Here is an 8,483-nt window from a genome sequence, read left to right as displayed (position 1 = left end):
TCTTTAAAATTGTACTTATTGGGACGCCTGGGTGGCTCAGCGGTTGAGCATCTCCCTTCAGCCCAGGGCGTGATCCTGGAGTCTCAGGATTGAGTCCCACATCGGGCTCCTGTGTGGAGCCTGCTTCTCTCTCTGCCTCCTCTGCCTGTGTCTCTGCCTCTCTTTCTCTGTGTCTCTCATGAATAAATAAATAAAATATTATTTTAAAAAATAAAAATAAAATTGTACTTATTTATTTATGAGAGAGAGAGAGAGACAGAGAGAGAGGGAGAAGAAGCCTCCATGCAAGGAGCCTAATGTGGGGCTTGATCCAAATCGTCTGCTCAACTGCTGAGGGAATTTCATCCCAGATCATGGGAACTTGTAAAGCATTCGAGCTCATCTTTATCTTTCTGAACTGTATGGTGCCCAATTTTACCCATGCCTGCCTTTCAACTCATGAGCTAGATTTCCTTTACAAAAGGATGTTAACAATAGCTTCTGGAGGCAGAGGAAACCTCTCCCACGTAGAACACATAGGGACATGTAGACACAAAATGAACTCTAGCCTTTGTCTCACTCCTATCTGTAGTGAGGTCATGAAAGACCTGGTGTTCCAATCTCCTCGTTTGATGAACACAACTCCAGTTGCCAGCTAGCATGGCCGCATCTGGATCCCATCCATCGTTTCGTGCAAAGCTACCAAAAGTTGCAGCAACCAACCAACGCAAGGAAAACCAGAGTATCCCCATGAGCGAGCCAAGCGCTGGTTCCTCCCCAAGGAAGACTTTTATTTAAAACCCAAAGACTTTTATTTAAAACCCAAAGTCGGGGTTTTCCTGATGGAACCAGAGGGCTTCCTAGGTTCTGGTCCCTTGGCTGGCCTCATTGCTGGCTTTCTATAATTGTAGCATTAAGGCATATGGAAAGATACCCGTTCACCCCATTCGGGCCATCTGAGCCTCAGGTTATTCTTCCATGTGTCCCAGGTAAGTGAGTACTTTCAAGTAAGTATAGGCTGCCTAAGCATCCTACGGGTAGCCTGCCAGAGTTTCCTGTGGCTGGCAGGTGGGGGGGGGGGGCGGGGGGTCGTGTGCTCAACCTTCAGTGCAAAATAGTATAGGGTCTGGTTCAGTTTGGTCTGGTTTTCTGCATGCGTGTGCATTCTCCATAAAGAGCTGGGGTGTCTTCATAAAGAGGGACATTGTAGAAAGTGGACAGTTTGTTTTCTGTTTTTAGTACATGCAAGGCTCTAGGACTTGAACCTTATGGGAGACACACAGAGACAGGCAGTGACAGAGGCAGAGGGAGAAGCAGGCTCCCTGTGGAGACCCCAATGCAAAAGTCGGGCCCCAGGACCCCAGGTTCACAACCTGACCCCAAGGCAGACACTCAACACAGAGTCACCAAGGCATCCCTATTCCTTTATTATTAAGGGAAGCAGACAGGCAACGTGTGTTCAGAGGAATGGAAATATAGTCCGCGTGCTGAGGTTTTTCTGAGCCATTTGGACCTGGGTCGGTGTGAAACTCAAGATAGCAGCACCCAGAAATGTTCAAGGCTGTTCTCTATATCCATTTCACAGATACTTGATTGAAAGTGGTGTTGTATGGCACATGTCTTTCTCTGATTGGGGTCTTGCAAGGCCCAGAGAGCTAAAGCCCCCAACCTCAAGGACTTAAAGTTGCAAGTGGGATGAAGAGATAGGGAGGCAGGCAGACAGGCAGGGCTGGAAAACCTGTACTCTGGTGAGTCCAGGTGTGACGAATATGGCCTGGCAGGGTGGCTGGAAGGCAGTCTGCTCCGGATCCACCATTTAACTCAGGACAGGCACCAAAGAGTGGCCTTGGGGATGTTTTTCTCCTCCTCCCTGGGATGGGGACATCTGCACTGCTAAGGGAAAGCCCCCCCTTCCTGCTGCCGGTGCATTGGAAACCACCTTGGCTACATTGGTTCTGGTTCCGTTTGCGGTTCCGGTCCCTGCCCCACAGAAAGGCCCACTTGGAAATGTCATCTGAGGCGTCCTTCCGCCCCCAACCCCAAAGACCTGGGACACCAGGTGATGGGAGCCATTCCTGATCAGATGTAGAAATGTCCACAAACCAAAACTCATCCTTCCTGCATCATCTCCCCATGACCTGGCACCATTTGTGGAGAGGGACTCTTTGTTTCGCTGCCACCGATACAGCAAATAAGGACAGTCCTGAACACAAGAACGGTCAAATGAGAATCAGTCCATCTTATCCTATTCCCTAGACGGGTATCATGGCATGTGTCTAGAGATAGAAGTAGAGTACAAGGTCATGTGTGGGAACCAGAGGAACACACAAGACCATGAGTGGCAATGGGAAGTAAGAGGGGTGGACTAGGGATGCCTGGGTGGCTCTGTGGTTGAGTGTCTGCCTTCAGCTTGGGGCCTGATCCCAGGATCTGGGATCAAGCCCCACATCGAGCTCTCTGCAAGGGAGCCTGCTTCTCCCTCTCCTTATGTCTCTGCTGCTCTCTGTCTCTCATGAATAAATAAATACATCCTAAAAAAGAAAAGTAGGTGCACCTTGAGGTGCACTCAAGGAAACTTGCACTCACATTTCACTATATAGCATTTCTTTGGCCCCTCCACTCCTGTAGAGATAGCTTCTACCTACCTTAGGTGAGAGGCTAGTGGAATCCTGCAGGGCAAGAATGCTTGTGTCTCAGATCTTCAGTACAGCACATTTCCATGGCACCTCCTCACTACAGTGGGGCCAGGTTCTAACTCCCATATGTGAAAAGCTAGTTGAAAGCTTCATTCAAGGAATGTTTCTTTCTGAGAGTTGAGCACAGGGCCTTCCCATTGGGCCTCCACACCTACTGTGCACTTAGGTTCTAAATCTCTTATGTTAGAGGCTTTTCAGAAGCTGCCTGCCAGGGACACTTGTTTCTCAGAGTTTAGTAGACCCCATTTCCCCCTAGCCTCCACAGATTCTTTTGATATAGGTTCTAATGCCAGTAGGTGAGAGTAGTTTCTACTCTCAGACTCAGGAGCATTGGTAGCTCACAGTTCCCTACATAGCATTTACATAAGCCCTCCACTCCTGTGGAGATAGCTTCCCCCTCCCCTAGGTGAGAGGTTAGTGGAAACCTGAAGGGCAGGAATGCTTGCATCTCAGAGTTCATTACAGTGCATTTCCATCACACCTCTTCACCTACAGTGGAACTAGGTTCTAACTCCCATAGGTGAGAGGCTAGATGAAAGCTGCATTCAAGGAACGTTTCTTTCTTTCTTTTTTTTTTTTTTTTTTTTTTTTAATATGGAACGCTTCACGAATTTGCGTGTCATCCTTGCTCAGGGGCCATGCTAATCTTCTCTGTATCGTCAAGGAACGTTTCTTTCTGAGAGTTCAGGACAGGGCCTTTCCATTGACCTCCACACCTACTGTGGACATAGGTTCTAACTCCTTTAATTTACAGGCTTGTCAGAAGCTGCCTGCAAGGAACGCCTTTTCTCAGAGTTCAGTAGACTGCATTTCCCTCAAGCTTCCGCAGGTTCTTTTGATATAGGTTCTAATGCCAGTAGGTGAGAAGGTAGTGGAAAGCTATAGAGCAGGAATGCTTGGGTCTCAGAATTCAGTACAGCACATTACCATGGCACCTCCTCACCTACAGTGGAGCTAGGTTCTAGCTCCCTTAGGTGAGGGTCTAGTTGAAAGCTGTGTTCAAGGAATGCTTCTTTCTGAGTGTTGAGCACAAGGACTTTCCACTGGGCCTCCACACCTACTGGGGATATAGGTTCTAACTCCCTTATGTTAAAGGCTTGTCAGAAGCTGCCTGCAAGGAACGCTTATTTCTAAGAGTTCAGTAGACCACATTTCCATTGAGGCTCCTCAGTTTCTTTTGATATAGGTTCTAATGCTGGTAGGTGAGAGGGTAGTGGAAAGGTGAACGTAGGGAACATAGCATTTCCATGGCCACTGCAATCCTGTGGAGATAGATTCTACCCCCCATAGGTGAGAGAATAGTGGAAAGCTGCAAGGCAGCTTATGTCTCAGAGTTCAGTAGAGTGCATTTCCATGGCACCTCCTTACCTAAGTTGAGCTAGCTTCTAACTCCCATAGGTGAGAGGTTAGTTGAATGCTGCATTTAAGGAATGCTTCTTTCTGCAGTTGAGCAAAGGGCCTTCCCATTGGGCTTCCACACCTACTGTGGACATAGCTTCTAACTCCCTTACATTAGAGGCTTGTCAGAAACTGCCTGCAAATTGGGATCCCTGGGTGGCTCGGTGGTTTGGCACCTACCTTTAGCCCCAGGCATGATCCTGGAGTCCTGGGATCGAGTCCTGCATCAGGCTCCCTGGGTGGAGCCCACTTCTTCCTCTGCCTGAGTCTCAGCCTCTCTCTCTCTCTTTCTCTGTGTCTCTCATGAATAAAAAAAAAAAAAAAAGAAAAGAAAAGAAAAGAAAAGAAAAGAAAAGAAAAGAAAAGAAAACTCCCTGAAAGGAACGCTTGTTTCTCAGAGTTCAGTAGGCCGCATTTCACTCAAGCCTCCACAGGTTCTTCTGATATAGGTTCTAATGCTGGTCAGTGAGAGAATAGTGGAAGGCTACAATCCAGGAACACTGGTGGCTCACAGTTGACTACTAACTGGCCCCTCCAGTCCTGTAGACATAGTTTCTACCTCCTTTGGTGAGAGGCTAGTGGAAAGCTGTGGGGCAGGAATGCTTGTTTCTCAGAGTTTAGTACAGTGCATTTCCAATGCCGCCTCCTCACCTACAGTGGAGCTAGGTTCTAACTCCCATAGGTGAGAGGCTCTTGAAAGCTGCATTCAAGGAATGCCTCTGAGAATTGAGCACAAGGCCTGTCCCTTGGGCCTCCCCACAATTGTGGACATAGCTTCAAACTCCCTTACATTAGAGGCTTGTCAGAAGCTGCCTGCAAGGAATGCCTTCTATGAGAGTTCAATAGGCTGCATGTCCCTCGAGCCTCCACAGGTGCTTTTGATATAGTTTTAATGCTGGTAGGTGAATGGAAAGCTGCATTCAAGGAATGCTTCTTTCTGGGGGCGGGCAAGATGGTCGAAGTGTATGGGTCCTCAACTCACCTGGTCCCACCAACTTACCTAGATAACCTTGAAAACATCCTGAACATCTACGAATTCAACCTGAGATTTAAAGAGAGAACAGCCAGAATGCTACAGAGAGAAGGGTTTTCATTTCTAGCAAGGTAGGAAGGTGGGAAAAATAAATAATTGAAAAGAATCAATTGGGGGAGGGGTACTGAGAAGAGCCAGGCTAAAGGGAGGCAGCGAAAGCCTTTGGAACAGCAAAGCCCAGGCCTGGAGAAGCCTGAACTTTAAAATTCCACACGAGACTTTTCTCGGACAGAAAAGTGCTTAGCAGGGAAATCAGACAGAATCCCAGGAGGGGCAGTGAAGCCCCCAGTTTCCAGGAGTCACTAATAGAGGAAGTGCACCTGGGGGAAAGCATACCACAAACTGTGGACAGATCTCGGTGAAGGGCTGGAGCACCCAGCCTGAGGGGTGTTTTGGAGAAGCCAGTAGGTTAGGCAGGCCAGCTCTGGATAGAGGTGTCTGTGTCCTGCTGCCTTCAGGAGCTGTCCCCCCCTCCCCCCGGGAGCGTGGTTCCAGCAGCACAGGGCCCCAGATCCCAGGGTGCCAAGCAGACAAAGCCCACGATCCTGCAATCCCCCCAGGATAGGCAGAAGCGGGGAGGGCACAGGAGAGCGAGACCTCTCCTGCCACTGGGCACCCCCAAGGTGTGCAGATCAGTGCCCCCATGCCACCCTGGGAGCATATTGGCCAGTGCGGACTGGGAGACTGCGTTAGTTACTGTGGGGAGTTGACTCCAGAACTGGAGTTCTGCTGCTGCCAGTGGTGTTGTTCCTCCTTGTCACCTTGTGCCTGGGAGAGGCGGGGCCGCCAGGAAACAGAGGCCTCCCAGGGTATAAAGCTCCCACTGAGCCTGTCACCTGGCAGAGGGCAGGGCATCTCTCCCAGGCACACACACCTGAGAATCAGCATAGCAGGTGCCTCCCCCAGAAGACCAGCTGGAAGGACAGGGAAGAGCAAGTTCTTGACCAAACAGTGCTGGAAAGCTCCAGGGGAAGTTGAGGGATTTATAATATATAGAATTAGAGGGTCCTCCCCTTTTTAAAAATGTTATCCCTTTTTTCAGTACAACTCGTTATTATATCAGACTAAAAAATTCCAATATTTTTTCTCTTTTCCCACCTTAACTACAATATTTTACTACCTCTTCCTTTTTAAATTTCTTCCTTTTTGACTTTCATATTTCTACAATTATGTGTCTTACATATATTTTTCACTTCCGGATTCTGTTCAACATACTCAATTTAATTTTGGGAGATATATGAGATGTGTTTCTTTGTTTTGTGTTTTTTGTTTTCTCAGCCTCATTTTGCTCTACAGTGGCAGAAGTTAATACCTTCTAAAACATGACCAGCATGCACACAGAACCAAGTGGAATACCTTGCTGGTTCATTCTGTGAGATTATATTCTCTCTTCATCGTATTTATGTTTTGATGGTCAATGTTGGGGCTTTCTACCAGTATTTCTGGTATATATAAATTTGAGACTGAGCATCTTTTAACATACAGAACTTAGTACACCATAACCAAAAGGATTACCCTCTAGGACCCTTCAGGTAGACTACATTCTCCCTCTGCTACAACTTCTTCACCATGACCATCTCCTGTCCCCCCCCCCCCTTTTTCTTCTCTTTTTCCTCTTTACTTCTGTCTTTTCTATTCTTTTTTTCTTTTTCTTTTTTCTTCTTTGGGATTCTTGGCCTTTTACTTTTTACAACTTTGTTTTAAAATATTGTTTTTCACTTTAGTGGTCCTTTTGTTTTATTTTGTTCTGATCTTTGTTTTCATTTTCGGGTCTCTAACCTCGTCAGAATCATCAGGGGTGAAATTTACTTAGGTCGCGGTTGATATTCTTGACTCAGCCCGCTCATACAGCCACTCTGCACTGAGCAAAATGACTAGAAGGAAGAACTCACCACAAAAGAAAGAATCAGAAACAGGACTCTCTGCCACAGAGTTACAGAATTTGGATTACAATTTGATGTCAGGAAGCCAATTCAGGAGCACAATTATACAGCTACTGGTGGCTCTGGAAAAAAAGCATAAAGGAATTAAGAGATTCATGACTGCAGAATTTAGATCGAATCAGGCCAAAATTGAAAATCCATTAAATGAGATGCAATCCAAACTGGAGGTCCTAATGACGAGGGTTAATGAGGTAGAAGAATGAGTGAGTGACATAGAAGACAAGTTGATGGCAAGGAAGGAAGCTGAGGAAAAAAGAGAAAAACAATTAAAAGATCAGGAGGAAAGGTTAAGAGAAATAAATGACAGCCCCAGAAGGAAAAATCTACATTTAATTCGGGTTCCAGAGGACACTGAAAGGGACAGAGGACCAGAAAGTGTATTTGAACAAATCATAGCTGAGAACTTCCCTAACTTGGAGAGGGAAACAGGCATTCAAATCCAGGAGATAGAGAGATCCCACCCTAAAATCAATAAAAACTGTTCAACACCTTGACATTTCATAGTGAAACTTGCAAATTCCAAAGATAAAGAGAAGATCCTTAGAGCAGCAAGAGACAAGAGATCCCTAAATTTATGGGGAGAAGAAGTATTAGGTTAACAGCAGACCTCTCCACAGAGACCTGGCAGGCCAGAAAGGGCTGGCAGGATATATTCAGGGTCCTAAATGAGAAGAACATGCAGCCAAGAATACTTTATCCAGCAAGGCTCTCATTCAGAATAGAAGGAGAGATAAAGAACTTCCAAGATAGGCAGAAACTGAAAGAATATGTGACCACCAAACCAGCTCTGCAAGAAATATTAAGGGGGACTCTGTAAAAGAAAGAGCAAGTCCAAGGAAACAATCCACAAAAATTGGGACTGAATAGGTATTATAATGACACTAAATTCTTATCTTTCAATAGTAACTCTGAACGTGAATGGGCTTAATGACCCCATCAAAAGGCACAGGGTTTCAGACTCGATAAAAAAGCAAGACCCATCTATTTGCTGTCTACAGGAGACTCATTTTAGACCTAAGGACACCTCCAGCCTGAAAATCAAAGGTTGGAAAACCATTTACCATTCAAATGGTCCTCAGAAGAAAGCAGGGGTAGCCATCCTCATATCAGATAAATTAAAGTTTATCCCAAAGACTGTAGTAAGAGATGAAGAGGGACCCTATATCATACTTAATGGGTCTATCCAACAAGAAGATCTAACAGTCATGAATATTTATGCCCCTAATGTGGGAGCTGTCAAGTATATCAATTAATAACCCAAGGAAAGACATGGATAATAATACACTAATAGTGGGAGACTTCAACACAGCACTTTCTGCAAATGACAGATATTCTAAGCACAACATCTCCAAAGAAACAAGGGCTTTAAAAGATACACTGGACGAGATGGATTTCACAGATATATACAAAACTTTCCATCTGAACACAACTGAA

At 46.0% G+C, this 8,483-nt stretch overlaps 1 non-coding gene across 1 annotated transcript; it reads right to left on the bottom strand.

The window, feature by feature from the left end:
• Positions 1-3,263: 3,263 nt before the first annotated feature.
• Positions 3,264-3,365, bottom strand: LOC140604404 (U6 spliceosomal RNA). Its single transcript, XR_012007306.1, has one exon. It is a non-coding gene; the product is annotated as a U6 spliceosomal RNA (small nuclear RNA).
• Positions 3,366-8,483: the final 5,118 nt, after the last annotated feature.

The sequence above is a fragment of the Canis lupus genome, chromosome 14 (genome assembly GCF_048164855.1).
Source record: "Canis lupus baileyi chromosome 14, mCanLup2.hap1, whole genome shotgun sequence".
Classification (NCBI taxonomy): domain Eukaryota; kingdom Metazoa; phylum Chordata; class Mammalia; order Carnivora; family Canidae; genus Canis; species Canis lupus.
The sequence above is the reverse complement of the archived record's forward strand: the minus strand, read 5'-3'. Positions and strand labels throughout refer to the sequence as shown.